The 15,650-nt window shown below is 41.9% G+C and overlaps 1 protein-coding gene across 2 annotated transcripts in view; it reads left to right on the forward strand.

The window, feature by feature from the left end:
• The first annotated feature begins 346 nt into the window (after window positions 1-346).
• The window catches only part of TMEM108 (transmembrane protein 108), a 361,675-nt gene continuing 346,371 nt past the window's right edge, over window positions 347-15,650 (forward strand). For both annotated transcript variants that reach the window (XM_077752298.1, XM_077752299.1), the window contains exons 1-2: window positions 347-452; window positions 6,852-6,970. The gene's annotated coding sequence lies outside the window, so the exon portion shown is untranslated. The remainder of the gene's footprint in view (window positions 453-6,851; window positions 6,971-15,650) is intronic.

Below are 15,650 nucleotides of genomic sequence, written 5' to 3' on the forward strand. Positions count from 1 at the left end.
ATACCCAGGTGATTGCTATTCCTATTTAGAATTCCAAGTATCAACTGATGTTTCAATTCATTCGCTTAGCAAAACTAGCTCCGGGAAACAGATTACGCCTTTTGTGCCCTCATCGCACGGGCTCCGAACGGTAGCAACCGAGCCCCCAGGGACATCGGAGCGGGTGTTGCCGAGGGCAATTTGGTGATTGGCTGGCCATGCCACGTGATCGGCGCTGGGCCTTCCCTGTTACTGGATTGGCTCTCGCGGACTCTGACGGCCAGGGCCCGGGCGGGCCCGAGCCGGGACGGAGAGGCGCGCGCGGGGGCGCGAAGGCACGAGAGCGCGAGTGCGCGTGCGCGAGCGGCGGGGCTTTCTCCGGAGCCGTCGGAGGGAGCCGTAGCGCTTCTCCAGAGGTAATCGCAGCTGCGGGGCGGCCCTCTGCCCCTCCGCGGCTGGTGCCGACGAGCCAGGTGGGCAGGGCAGGCAGGGCTCGGTGGGGTTGGAGGGGAGAAGTCTGGGGTCCGCCCTCCCCAGGAGCTCTGCTTCGGGTAGGACGCAGACTCGGGCTCAGCCATCCCCGTTGGTGCCTCGGTTTCCCTTTTCCTACCCTGTAAATGCACCTTCCCAGCCCCCTCACCATGGTGACGGGTCCGCCCGAGGGGAGTTGCCCACCTGGCGGCTTCGTCTCTGCCTTTGTTTCCCGCCTGGAGGGATGCTGGTATCGGCCCCCTCCCTAGGTAAAGGGTGAGCTTGGTGGGGCGGGGGCATCACGGACGCCGGACTTGGGCTGGGGCCCGGGGAGAAGATGGCTTTAATGCAGCGGGAACTGTCACATGTGGGAAGGAAAGGGGGAAAAAAATGTGCCACTTTAGCCGAGCGGCGGGACACGAACTAATCCGGCTGCGAGCAAAGCCGAATTCCTAGCGCAGCTGTGCGGGCGGGGGTGGGGGGGCATGACCGGTGGACCGAGCCCAAGTGTTGCCGGCCGAAGGCTTCTCCGGACCTGCACGCCAGCTCGCACCCCAGAGTTGCATCGAAACTGAACGCTTTCAGCCTGCCGAGGGAACCTAGGTTTTCGTTAAGGGGTGAGACAAAAATTTTTAAAGCAGTTGGGCGCTGGTCTACATGAGCAGGAGCAGGTCTAAATAAGAGGTTACATTAAGGAATTACAGATACAGTGAAACTGATGACTGGTAAATTGCGAGGAGGCAAATGCCTGCAGTGAACTGCAGACCAGACCGTCACAGTGAGATTCTCTTTCAGGAAGATGGGGATTTGGGGTGTGTGTGTCTGGAGGAGGGGGGGGGGGGATTATATNATAGGCATGTGTAAATCACACCTATTCAGACCTCCTTAATTCTTTGAAAAGTGCCTGTTTAAAGACCATTTGGATGCCCAAAATGGTTTGTGTGTTGGGGATGGAGGGATTCCTCCTTTTAAGTCTTACTTTAAAGGGGGGGGGGGCGGTTGTGTGCAAGACCTCTGGTTTCCTACTCCATTTCCCCAGACCTACAATAGGAAGGTCTGTCTTATAATAACGAAATACTAAAAGTGCCTTCAGTTTTCCACTAATTTGTTGGATGTATCTTGTAGTCTACTTGGTAAATGGCTCATTGGTCATTAGGATTTTGACCCTATGCTGGAGTTTCACTGTAATCTATGGAGAACTTACTCTGGTGTGAGTTGGATAAGAATCTCTCCCTGATTCCTTGGAGACCTGCTTGTTTTGAAGCCCTTTCATGACTCTTACCCTCCCCCATACAAAGTTTTGTTTCTTTAGGAAGCAATGAGATTTTTCAAACATCTAAGACGCGTCATGCCCGTGAAATGCCTACACTTGCTATGAGAAATCAATTTAGTTGGCAAGTTAAAACAAATTGAGGGAACACTTAAATTTGTTAGGGGAATCAGAACATTTATCAGCTGCAGCAAATCAACTTTTTGATGATTGAGGTGAATGGAAGTAAAAGAGGTTGCTGCAAAGCTTTGGGGGAATGTAACAAATGGCCCTATAGTCAAGTGAATATAGATTGTCACCTGATTGGAACAGAAAGTATAATTAGTGGGAATAATTAAATTTGTCTGATTTTTTTTTTTAGGTGGCATGTGTTGGGGAGAAGGAATTCTGAAGGTGGGGTAGGTGGTATAGTTTGGAAAGGTGTATGCTTTTATGTTTAGAAAAATGTCATTTATATAAATCACAGAAAGCTCCCACTATGTTTATATTTAGCCTTTGGAGGAGAGGCAGGGGTTTTAAAAAGGTAGAGAAACATTTATAGGCTTCTACTAGGGAAAAGAGGAAGATTGGCTGGCTTAGTTCATCTTGAGGGAAACAGTGTACCTCAGTGACCTGCAAGGCGATGTTTTATTCTCTGATTCAGTGAAAGCCCACTAGTGTTGCTTTCCAAGCAACCACAAAATCATTTCCTTTCTGTCATTTCTGTCCTCTGGGTCAGGAACAGGGAGGATGGAGAACAAATGAGAGAGATTAGAGGCCAACCTGCATACCTAAGCAATCGTGTCCCTTGAGCAGGATCTGTGTCACATTGTGTAAACATAAGAGCCTTCACGTTGAGAAGGGTCTGAGCATCTTCCCTAAGAGGTATGCTATAAGATAAAGCTGGGTAACATTGCCACAGGTGGGGGCACGGGTGAGATCATCTGATACTGATGCACTGGGGGAAGAGGAGAGCCAGGAAATGTTTAATTCAGTGAGGCTCCGCTGCTTGCCTTAGAGCCTCAAGGAGGCATTTCGAGGCAGAGCTCATTATTGGCTAGCCTGGCAGGGCTTTATGTGGCTTCCACGGAACCTGCCCATCGTGATGGAGACTCCTGTGGTGGTTCTGTTTCTCAGGTTATAGGCATCAGTTACGTTTCTTACATGCCCTGGAAAAGAAAGGCTCACAAAGACACAAATGTAGCCTGCCATTCTTTCAGGTCCTTGGCTGCTGTCACCCACAGGCTTCCAGAAATAAGTTGTGCCCTCCCTACCAGTAGATGGCACTGCTGTCTCTGGAATTCCTGGAGGAGATGAAACCGAGTTGGCAAACCAGTGGTGTGTAGCCTCCAGATTGTGAAAGGCTGTGTTAGCTGTCAAAATGAATCTAAAAAAAAAAAAGTTCTGAAAGCCAGAACTGTTTACATTAGGTAGGAATAATGTGTGTTGTGAGGATTGAGGAATGGGTACAGTTGCTTTGCCAGTTGTGTGTAGGGGAAAGGTCAGAAGGTAAACTGACAATTAAACATTGTATCATAGGTTTTAAGAGCTCTTGGCATACATTTTAGTTAATTGAACATGAAGTTGAAATTCTGATTCGATCAAAATTCCCAACAACTTCATCATTTCTAATTCTTTGCATATAATGCTAGTCTACACACGTGGACAGGACTATGGAAATATACATGTGACTTTTAAACCTGATGAACATCCAGTAATTACATGCTCTAAAGATCGTGGTGAGAGTATTAGTAAAATTAGTTAAGTTGTTACTATATTTCAGGGCTGTCCACAGAAGGTAGGTCAAAGTTATTCTGAATCAGTTTCTTCTAAAACTTAGAAATTCGTAACAAGTATTTTAAGGTTTTCTTAGCTAGTGCTCTTCTTTCAATATGACAATATCCCAAATCTTGAATTTTGGTTTTATTAACCTTACTAGCCAGGATTCACTTATCCAGTCCCCTCTTTTGAAATAGCTATGCTTTCTTTGTTATTGACTGTTTTTTGAGATGGAATTTGTAGTCATCATATTTGAAGGAGGCGACTGCTGTTGACAGCGAGGTTATAATGTATATGGGAGTCTTTGTTTTGACCCTCCTTGAGCTATGGGATGCTGCCTCTGGGTGTCATTAGCCCAGTCTCCTGCTTCCTTGTGCAGTTCCCTCCCTATGGCTCAGCTTATTTCAGGTTTATTTCTGTCACCAGGAGAGCTGATGAGCTGGTCTTAATTACCAACGCTGAATCCTAAAATCCTGCTAGTGCTAGATGGCAGTAGTCACAACAGTCCTTTAACGTGGCTTCATTATGTGACCTCAAATAAATCTTGGCCTTTCTGAGTCTCTGTTTTCTCACCTGATCAGTGGGATTGCTGAGGTGGTGTGTGTCTATTAAAATCTCTTCCAGTCTTAAATTCTGTGGCACGGTGACTCTCGTAAGGTATTTCTGAAGCCTCTGAAAAATTCTCTTCTAGAAGGTAATTTCATACTGTGAGCCTAGGGCAAAAAGAAATATCACTAATAACTTCTTCCCAGAGAAATGATTGTGCATTGTCTTAGAATCCTAATAATTCAGAGTGGGAAGAAACCCTAAAGGTGGTTTAACTCAACTTTCTCATTTAGTAAGAAGAGAGTTTCAAATTAGAACTGAGTGATAGAACTAGTTAGTGGTAGAGAACTAGGACCCAAGCTCAGACTCATTTCCATCTTCCCTTCTTCAGTGCTGCCTTTCTCCACTTGCCATCAGGACTCAAAATATGCTATGTCTACAGGGATGGAGCCAAGAAAATTCTCTGAGTAATTCCTTAATGTGGCATTTTAAAGCCACAGCATGAATAATGTTGAGTTGGGGTAGAAATTCAAGGTCAGGCTTTTCTTTGCAGCTGTTTTTTTTTCTTCACTGACTGATCCTGAGCAATATTCTTTATGTTCATCTTTGGGTTTTTAAACCTTTTTTGCATACTGTTTCCTATAAGAAAAAACTTTCATCATCCTAGGAGAGTCACTCCCCGTGAGATATTTCTATAGTAGGTTTGTGGAACTCTGAGTGCTTTGTGGAAAAAGTATTTCCATATGATGGGCTTCTTCTGTAATCTTACATATTTTATACAGTTAACACATTCTGAGAAAGAGTTTCTTAGGCTTCAATAGACTGCTAAGGCGGGGGGTGGGGTGTGTGGAGAGTGGAATCCATAGGACAAAAATAGTGTAAAAATTCTAGAGTCTAGAATAGGTTGTGGAAAATTGTCAGGATGAGAGAATATTTGAGGAGCTAAAGACACAATGGTNTGCTCACTAAATGAAGATGCTAATAGTATTTTATTCATTTTAAATTAATAATGGATGTGCAAGTATTGATTTCCATTTATCATTGCTTGCCCAGTAAGTACTCCCTCGTGATTTCACCAAGACACTTTCATATTCATGTTGCTTCATTGAAAATGACTTGCANATTTCTAGATAGTCAGTGCTTTTCTGACTTGTAAGTTGGGGGTTTTTGACTCCTATTTTTCGCTTCTGACATCATACGTTTCACTTTTTTTTACTCTAAGCTCGTAGGACTACCCATGATCTCAGAGGTGCAAAAAATAACATACGTGTCAGGGATAAAAAAAAATCTTGAGGTTCCTTCATCTTTAGGATTTATCATAGAAACTGCTGCTTCTTGGCTACTTACTTTTTTTTCTTTTTTCTATTTGCAACCCCAGATTCTCTTTTGCTAATTGTCTCCCAGATAGTAGGGACGCAGTTTGTATATATATTGAAAATATTTTTGTTTTTGCCAGGGGGTATATAGAAGTTAATTTGTGTTCATGTTTTGGACATGTGAAACATAACTTTGAAGATCACTACATTTTGAAGAACATGCTTGAATCTCTTGATGTCTTTTTTGTGACACCTTGCCTACATTTGGTACCATGGTGACCCAAGCTGGTGAATGCTATCTTCTGGTACCTTTTTGGGTATAGGTTAGAATAGTATCTGTTATTGCTTTAGCAGAAGAATAAAAGTTACCCTTTGTTCCTCAGGTTATCAATTGAGTTTATGTGATAATAAAAAAAAAAATAAAAAATTTCTGCATTCTTTTTCCAGCACACTGTGACATCTTTGAGTTTATTTCCTTATCTGGAAAGTAAGAGAGAACACTGACTACTTAAATTCTTTTCATTTCCAAAATCCTGTGACTGAAATTTTATATGGTACTTAGACCAAACCTATCCTAAAAGTGCTAGCTAGCTGGAATTATCAAGTTAGTGCCAAGATAATTCTTGATATCTGCAAATTACTTTCTGGCTTGCAAAAATATTCTCTTTTTTTTAATCTTCTTTTTACTTAAAGTGTAGTCAGAACAGCAGCACTGGTATCATCTGGAAGTTCGTGGGAAATGCAGATTCTCAGGCTTCACTCGGGAACTACTGAATTGGAATCTGCATTTCATCAAGATGGTCAGGTGCTATGTATGCACATTAAAGTCTGAGAAGTGCTGCTTTGTCTCATTTTGAGTTTCACTCACATTGACCCTGTGAGTAAAGAGTTATTTTACAGATTAAAATAAAAAGGGAACCAAGACTCAGTTGTTAAGTTAGTAAGTCAAGGTTATTGTACTAGTGTCTCACCCAGAACTCTGTACACCAGACGTAACACTGTCCTCTTGGTTGGGCTGGAGCCAGCCCTGTATGATGGATAGTAACTATTAGCTGCCCAGCAGCTCAATGTCTTAGGTGTGGCTGTGTTACTGATTCTAGCCACTACAATGTGACTGGAAGTGCAAGATAGTTGAAATCCACTTCTGGGGAAAAACATAAGGAGAATGCCCATGTGAGCTTCTGTGCTGTTTTCCATGCCTGTGACTGGAATGAAGAGGATTCTTAGGGTAAGCTTGGGAATTTAGTTTTAAAAAAGGTGGCAGGATGTTCATTAGCCCCAGTGCCTGGATCACTGCATGAGGGAGGGCCACTCCACTGACTGACCTGTTCACCTGTTCAGTATGTTTATGGGAGCCAGAAGTAAACTTTTATTGAGCTTGAGTCATTATATGTGTTTGTGTCTATATGTTAAGCACTTGGGCTACTCACAGATTTATTTGAGCAGTGGCTCTGGACTTGAAGTTGTGGAACTTTTTGCCTAATTCATTCTTTTACTTTTTTCTTTGGCAGTTGGTGATCGATTAGTGGTGGTCCAACATGCAGAAGTGAGTGAGTGATGAAGAGCAGCAGAGCTGATGGGTTATGAGGATGTAAGTGTGTTTGAAGGCTCTCACACCCTCTACTCCAGGGTAAGTCAGAGGCATTCTCTGCCATTTTCCTGATTTTACTGTCATAGAGGCTCTTGTCTCACTAGTCTCTTAGAGTCCATACAATGAGGTGCTCTGTGAAAGTTTCCCCAAACCTTTATTGATTCAACTTACACCATGGAAATCAACAATTATGAAGAGAAAATTCAGTAGGGTGATGGGATGGAAGTTGTGCATGGAAATATCTCACTAAAGGAATTTTCAGGGAGTTGGTATGGATGTGATTTATGTGGGAGGAGCTGGTTGACCTTCTTCATAGATATTGTAGAAAAGAGAACCAGGCTTGATGGCCTTTGTCTTGTAGTCGTGTCCTAATGTTAGTTCTGCATACAATCCTCTCTCCCAGCATCTCCCTCTTCCATGGCTCTCTGTGCTTATTAACTTTTCCTTCATTAATCTTTTTCCCCAGGAAGGAAACAGCTTACTAGAGACTTGATGAGTCCCCCTTTGGTGGATCACAGCACTAGCAAACATGTAGTTCTACCTGTTCCATGTTATTTTATCCATTGTCACTGGAAGCCACCTGTCCATTCTCTCCTCTCTATTTGCAGTCCCAAATATAATGGATGTGGGCATTGGGAGCATTATAATCAAAGCTGGCTTTGGATTTTCATTTGTGCTGAAGATTTTTGAGACCAGAGGGAGAGAGAGACTGTTTGGTATGCCCTTCTCAGAGTATAAGTGGAGGTCCAGGAAGGAGAAGTTGAAAGGACATCATAACCTTTCTGAATTTCCCAGCTTCAAGAGCTTAAACTAAAACCAGACTCCTTGAAGAGAAAAATCATAGTACAGATCTAAGCAGAGCTGAGGATGGAGGATGGTAGGAAAGAAAGACATGAGGGTAATACTCAGCTGAAAAACTGGATGGAGGGTTATTTTAAGCATTTCAGTTCAATATTGTGGAGTCTTTGGCAAGATAATGTCCCATTACCCAGGCTCATACAAAGGGCAACCAGAAAGGCTGATGGCCTTCATTGTCTCATGTGACTTAGTAATGAGTACAATTTACTGAACAAAATAGACAATTAGGGGCTGTAGATCTCTGGAGATTCCCATAAGCATACATCATTACTGTTTTGGAGTAATGCATGTGCTTACAGATAAGCAAATAGAGAAAAGGCAGCTTCAAAGCACGTTAGCAGCAGAAAAGTCCAGGTGTGCAGCCAGAGGTACACCCCATAGCTCAGGGTCTGGAGATTGCTAGCTCAAGGACCTGGTCTTTGCTAGGATTTTTCCTTAAAAGCAAGAAGCCACACTTTGCTAACTTTCCTCTTTACTCTGTGGCTCCCAAAGATCTTGTATTTTTAAAGTAATTGGAAAGTGTATGTAGAATGTGAGAAATAGCACTTGACTGGCATGTTTCTGTATAAATCCTGTACAAGGATCAAATTGTAGAAGGAGCCATTCTTTATTGATTAGGGGGGCAAAGAAAGCAATGCTAGAATTGTCAGAGAAGCAGGGGTTCTCATCCTTTGCACTGTTGACCTTCTAAGCCAGGCAATTCTTTGAGGTGGAGTAGGGGAGGGGCTGGCCTGTGCACTGTAGCATGTTTGGTAGGATCCTTGGCCTCTACCCACTAGATTCCAGTAGCACTCTCTATGGTCAAAAATGTCTCCAACCATTGTCATATGTCCTCTTAGGGTGGGGGGCAGGAACCTGCCATCAGCAAGAACCACTGCTGAAGAAATACTACTGAAGGGATTGACTCTTGCAGAGCAAGAGTTGTTCTGGGACGATATTTTAGTCACTTAGCTGCATTTTGCTACAGTTTCCCTACCCATAAAAGAGACACAGCATTAATAACTCAGTAGCCTAAGAAAGTGATGTACATAGTATTGTGTGACTACTTGGGGGCTCTGTAAATGTTGAGAAATGATTCCTATTCCCCAAATTTCTAGAACCCTTAAAGGATCACTCTTAAACTTTGTGAAAGTATTAACTGAAGAATATTGGGACTTTGAAGAAGGGTGAAGGATTGTTGGTGGGGGAAATGATGAACAGTACTGGATTCTGATTTTAAGGCTTCATGTCCTATTCATTGCAGCAATGTATTCTGAATGAAGGCTTTCTTTTGGAACGTTAAGAAAGAGGGGAGTGGAGGAGGCAAAAAGAAGGCAATCTCAGAACAGTCAAGGAAATTAAAAAAAAAAAAAGATTGGGATGCCTGTGTGGCTCAGTCCGTTAAGCCTCTGACTCTTGATTTTGGCTCAATTGTGGGATTAAGGCCCGCATTGGGCTCAGCGCTGGGTGTGAAACCTGCTTAAAATTCTCTCTCTCCCTCTCCCCTGCTTGTGTGCACACCTTCGTTCTCTCTCTCTCTCTCTCTCAAAAGAGGTTAAGTATAGATGACACAATGTTCTATTACTTTCAGGTGTACAATATTGATTCAACTTCTCTATATGTTCTGCCATGCTTACCACAAATGTAGCTACCATCTGTCACCATACAGTGCTATTACTATATCACTGACTGTATTCCCTATGCTGTGCCTTTAATTCCTGTGATTTATTTATTCTATAACTGGGAGCCTGTATCTCCCTCTCCCTTTCACCCACATTTGCCCATCTCCCCACCTCCCTCCCCTCTGGCAACCATCAGTTCTCTGTATTTACAGGTCTGATTCTGCTTTGTTTATTCTTTTTTTGTTTTGCAGATTCCACATTTGAGTGAAATCATAGGGTATTTGTCTTTCTCAGTTTGACTTATTTAGCTAGGCATAATACCCACTAGGGCTATCCGTGTTGTCATGAATGGAAAGAGTTTTTTTTTAAGTGTATTTATTTTGAGGGAGGAAGAGGGAGAGAGAAAATCCCAAGCAGGTTCTGCACTATCAGCGTGGAGCTTGACGTGGAACTCCATCTCCTAAACCACGAGATCATGACCTGAGTTGAAATCAAGAGTTGAATGCTTGACTGAGCCACCTAGGCACTCCAAGGTTTAATTCTTTTTTTATGGCTGTGTAATATGCTGGTGTGTGTGTGTGTGTGTGTGTGTGTGTGTATGTATGTATATGTGTACACACACAAACACACACACCACATCTAAGGAATTGTTTTTTCATGGCGTTGTCTCTTCATGTTAAAGTAACTCATGTATAAGTAGACCGAACAACATAAAGAAGTAACGACACTCAAAAGAAATATATCCTCCCAAATGACCACTGATCCTAGAACAGATTTTGCAGGTAATACAAAAAAGACTACAGAATATTTGTAGAAATGTTATTTTATTTCTGTTTCTTTGGGAATATGGAAAGGGTTTATCTTCAACATATGCCCTTTGAGTATTAAAAAGTTTTAATAAAACATGTGTTCTCTTGGTACTTTTCTAGAACTGTGTTGGAATGGTGAAAGAGGCAGTCAGCCTGACCTAAACCTGAAGCAGTTACATTATTCTAATAGAAAGCCTCATTTTGACTCTAAGACAGGGCCAATGCAGGAATTAGATGTAGAGTGTCCTGGCAAGTTTGACTTCTGTATTGCTGTGTTTCTGGCCCTATAATTGTGAGACACATCCACAAAATTTACAACAAATTAAGATCCTCCAGGTGATTCTGATGGAACCTGAAATTTGAAAAGCACTCCTCTTTTTTGATGTTTCTGATGTGACATCTTCTGAATTGTCCCTCTGTGGCAGGGAGGGCACTGAGAAAATATTTTTCAGGTGGTCAGAAGATGTGTAAGATTTTTTTGTAATAACCTCTTAGATCACTTTCCCAAATCATGGTCTAAGCCTTTTCCTGTATTGTTCTATACAGTGGCAGCTAGCCACATTTATCTATTTTTATTTAAATGAATTAAAATTAAATTAGAAATTCAGTCCTTGATTCACTTCAGCCACATTTCAAGTGCTCCCATAGCCACCTGTAGTTAGTGGATACCATACTGGGCAGTGCAGATTCAGAGCATGTCCATGGCCCCAGGAATTTCTATGGGGCATAGTGCTTTCGTCTATAAGGACCTTATTTGTTGGAAACCTTTATTTTTAGTGATAGCATGCTCACCTCATTTAAAACAGGATTATATTTTGGACTTTATCCATCCTGGGGAGCTTTTCAGTCTGTGTGTCTTGCTGAACTTCTACCGTGCTGTGGTATCTCTGTGTTACAGAAAGTGCCATGCCGTCTCTTTGACATAATCAAGTATGCTGCTTCTAAAATATTTGCCCTTTAATCTGAGGTTTCTGAGCTGTGTCTTTCCATTTGGTGTCTCCACAGCCTGACTCTTTGTGGTGAAGCTTGTTTGTGCAGGCTGTCTCTTTGGATACCACCTAGAACTTAACAAAGAGCCTGGGAGAGGTAGCAAGAGAATTTTCACCTTTCCTTTTGCCAAGCCCTCGTGTGTCTCAAAGTGTTTCAGAAGGTGGTTTTGGTTCATAAGCCTAACCTCTGAGGAGTTATGCCCTGAAGAATTAGTCTCTAGGGGCGCCTGGGTGGCTTAGTCGGGTAAGCGTCCGACTTTCACTTAGGTCATGATCTCGCGGTTCATGGGTTCGAGCCCTGCGTCGGGCTCTGTGCTGACTGCCAGCTCAGAGCCTGGAGCCTGTTTCAGAGTCTGTGACTCCCTCTCTCTCTGACCCTCCCCTGCTCACGCTGTCTCTCTCTCTCTCTCTCTCTCTCTCCTAGAAATAATTTTAAAAAAAGTAAAAAAAAAAAAAGAATTAGTCTCTAAAGCAAATTTTCCAACAGACCTATTATAGCACAAATTTAGTAATTAAGCCCTTTAGCAATGTGGAAGAACTTTCAGTTGACATTACTATTACCAATATTAGTTGCTCAGAAACTATCATAATTAGAACAAATGAAAAGATGTGGAAATAAAGACACAATTTTTAAAAAGATGTAATTGAAATCTGAGCCCAAGATTGTTCCACATGGTAGAGGGAATGGGGAGTAAGAAGTCTTTGTGCCGTGAATAATATATTATTGTTGGAGGTGAAGGGAAGGAGGTTAGCAAGGGCTGAGATTGGTCTTTGGACACCCTTTACCAGGCTGCTTCACCTCTGATGGGGTGCATTGCTCATTCTCTTACTGCTCTCCGGTCTTCATTTTGCCTTTCTATTCTGCTTTTTGTGGGCCCCAAATGTTGGAGAGGGCTCAGTGTTTCTCAAGAAGGGCTATATTAGTGTTTTGATAGAATGATTCATCATTGTATGGAACTTTTCTGTCTATGTCCATTATAGGGTGTTTAGCATCCCAGGTCACTAGGTTTTCATATTACTCTAACCAATCATCAGGTCAACCAACATGTTCCCCCATCATCCCCCATTTCCAAATACCTGTGATTGAGAAAAAACGGCTGCTAGAGGGATGACTGGTGTCTTTCTTGGGGAGGGAGGAGTAATTAATTGGGCAAGAAGGTATAGGAGCTTTGTGGGGGCTTGCTCATTAATTTTTGATATAACCTGACCTTTTCCCAGTGCTGGAATGGCTTTGGGAACCAATTTTATTTTATAGGGATCAGAAGAATCAGATTTTGCCAATATAGAGATTGACCCCTGAGCTTTAAAATCAACTCAGAAGTCACAGGGGGGAATCTGTCAGTGCCACAGTAAATAGACTACTGAAGCTCCCATAGGATGTTGGGTTTTCATTCTTGACCCACTGTGGCTAAATCTTCATCTATTTGAAAGTAAATTGTGGTCTATGCGTGGCAACAGAAAAAAATGCAACAATGGCAATTTTAAGACAATCCAAGGGAGATAGGCTTTGCTAGCTGTTTCCTTTCTTTCTCTGATTGCAAATAATTGTCAAAGTAGCCTTTAATTTCTGAGGTTATATTTAGGCTATCAGGAGATCCGAGATTGTGTTATATATAGTTAATAAAGATGTAAGGAACACTTAAAGTCATTTTGCTGTGGGGCCCATATAAATGTCTTTGATCAGAGAACAGAAACTCATTGAAGCTACCTAACCAATTCAAGGGTTAAAGATGTGTGAGAAAATAAAACAGTGTCAGATGATGTAGCAAGTTGGGAAGAATTCCAGGGGCCTTTCAGGTTGAGAAGGAGGTATAGTCTGGTCAGACCTCACAGAGACAGGACCTAACTCATGACCAGGAAGATTGGTCCCAATCTGTTGCAACTCTAGGATGTATTGGTACTACCAGTGGTTGGTCAGTCCATATTCTACTTCTTGACCATTAACATAGCACAGCATTTCCATTTTGACTTGTTTTCTCATGTATTCCTGTTCCTGCTTTTCCTTTTTTGTCCCCACAACCTAACTGGTGATCAGCATATGGACCAAGAAAAAAAGTTCTGTAGTAACTATCATCCCTACTGGTCAAAGTTCTTATACCAGAAATCTTTGGGGTCCTGATGCCCTCTCTTGGTCCAAACAGCTGTGGCCTGGGCTACTTGCTTCAGTAATGACTGCAGTCCTGACAGTTTCTCTAGAAGGGAGCAATGATGATGTAGACTGATAGAACATGAGCTCTCTCTAGCATTAAGATCCTGAATCTTAACTCTTAGAATGTATATAAACAGTTATTTGTGGGTTCTGTATAAAATAAAATATTGGAAGATTATTTGTGAAGCCTCAATGTTCAATAGCAATTGTGAAAAAGCCTGAATCCATTCTTTTGGGAAGATTGGCTGCATCCCAGGGCAGAATGGTAGGGAAATTGCTGGATTAGATGTTTGGAAAATGAAGAGTTGTATTTTCCATATGGATGTCTTATCTTTTGCATCTGCCAAATGTGATTTACTCAGCCACCTATGTATCCCACAGGAATAATGGCTAGGGGGCTGTCTAAATGTTGAAAGACGTTTTGACATTTTTGACAAATGTTGTTCAACAGCTGGGTGTGTAAAATTCCAGTTCTGATAAAGGAAAATAACTTAGTTTATGACTCTAAAAATAAATTCTATATAGGTGTTGTCATTTTGGGGATTACTGCCTTACAAAGTAGACTTAAAGTTTTTGTTACAGTGTTTTTTGTACATTTAGCCCTGATCTTGGAGAGTTAGTTTCATTTGAACCAATGATTGTGACTTTACAAGGTAATGCATTCTCATATTGTGGAAGGCTCTGTCCTTCCTGATAATTCTGTGTCAGGTTAATAACAAAGGTCCTGGCTCCATGAACCTACACAACTGTGAGAGGTGTGATCTGTGGCAACACAAACAGACCATTGGTTCATGGAGTTGATTTAAGCTCTCATACTTATCAAGTAACTGGAGCACAGTGGTGCCACATATAGACAATCAGTGTTTCCTTAGATGCAACTTTCATTGAAAGTAGCAAAAGAGGAGTTCAGTAGGGCTTCTGCAACTGCTGATTGAAGAACGAATGCAGTCTGTTATTAAAGGGTGATCCGGATAAGGTTTCTCAGCCCGCTGCTGACTACTGAGATAAAAAGAGCAAAGATGAATCATTTGCTGCAATTTCTCTTCTTCTGACTCTGTGAAGATCCCTCTCCATCCTCTCTATTGAATTTTTTTTTAGTGGAAAGGAAAAGGGGAAAATATAGAATTGTATCCACTGAGGTTTAATAATACCCATATTTTTTTCTTGAACAGGAGCATTTATATTAGATAACCACATATTGCCAGATTAAAATCTTGAATTTTAATGTTAAAGAGGTACTAATCTTACAGTATAAGCTAAAGATAAAGTAACTCAAATTTGTGCATATGTAATTTTATTTTACAAAAATAAGACTAAATTATATTCTCATAGAATCAGGAATTAATATGTAGCCCCTCCATGAAGATTCTGTAGCAATAGTAAAGACATCTGCTCTCTCTAGGGTATAAAGAGATTCTGAAAGAAGGCCAAGAGCCAGGATCCTGAGTCCTGAGGTTTTGTCCTGCTCCAGGCCCCCTCTCTGTGAGTGTTCAATGTGCACAGGGATAGGGACTGTGAGTGCAGATACCTGAGGGCAGGGCTGAAACCTCTAGCCTTGGTGAACTGGCCTGTCCTTGTGAGCCACAGGAAGTGGTGGTTTCATTGCCATCCTTTCCCTCCTGAGCCCCTCATTCCATCTTTGCCTTCACCTTTCCAAGAAGTGAAGCTGTGGCTGAAATGATGTCCTCAAATGTGACCCATTCTTTATCAGCATACCCCTAGAGGAGGCTTCTATGGGCAAGGAAGAGGACAGGCACATGCTTCTGTTAGCTATCAAAAGCTATCCCTTTTTTTTGGAGAAAGAAGATGTATTGGATCACTTCTGGATTTTTAATTATTGGCATCAGTAAAGTGTTAAGGAGTAGGACATTATTTAGGGACCCCCCAACTTAGAAAATAATGTTTTTACTTTGAGAGACCAAAATCCTAGGTTACTGCAGTGCTTGATTTTAAATCTTTGTTCTTTTCTGGTATTTTTCCAAATGCCTTTCCCTAATGCCTTATTCAGATTCTTTAGGCTTTTTGACACCTTTCTTACATTCTCCTCTTATCCGTGGTTCCACCAACTGGCTGCAGTGCAAGTTGCTTCTTAACTAGTCATAAAGGCATCCACAGTCTGACTCCCAACTTTGACTTTCTATTTTTTATACACATAAACTTCTAACTCAGATGGGGCCTTGGTCCCATTTTCTCCTGTCTGCATAGAATGTCCTTTTTTTTCTCTTCAGTGACCAGTGATTTGGCAGTTTCGATAGACCCTTAGCCTAGTACCCAGATCTGCATTTCCATCCTGCCTCTATTAGCTTTTAGAAA

Source organism: Crocuta crocuta, unplaced genomic scaffold (genome assembly GCF_008692635.1).
Source record: "Crocuta crocuta isolate KB4526 unplaced genomic scaffold, BGI_CrCroc_1.0 scaffold580, whole genome shotgun sequence".
In the NCBI taxonomy this organism is placed as follows: Eukaryota; Metazoa; Chordata; class Mammalia; order Carnivora; family Hyaenidae; genus Crocuta; species Crocuta crocuta.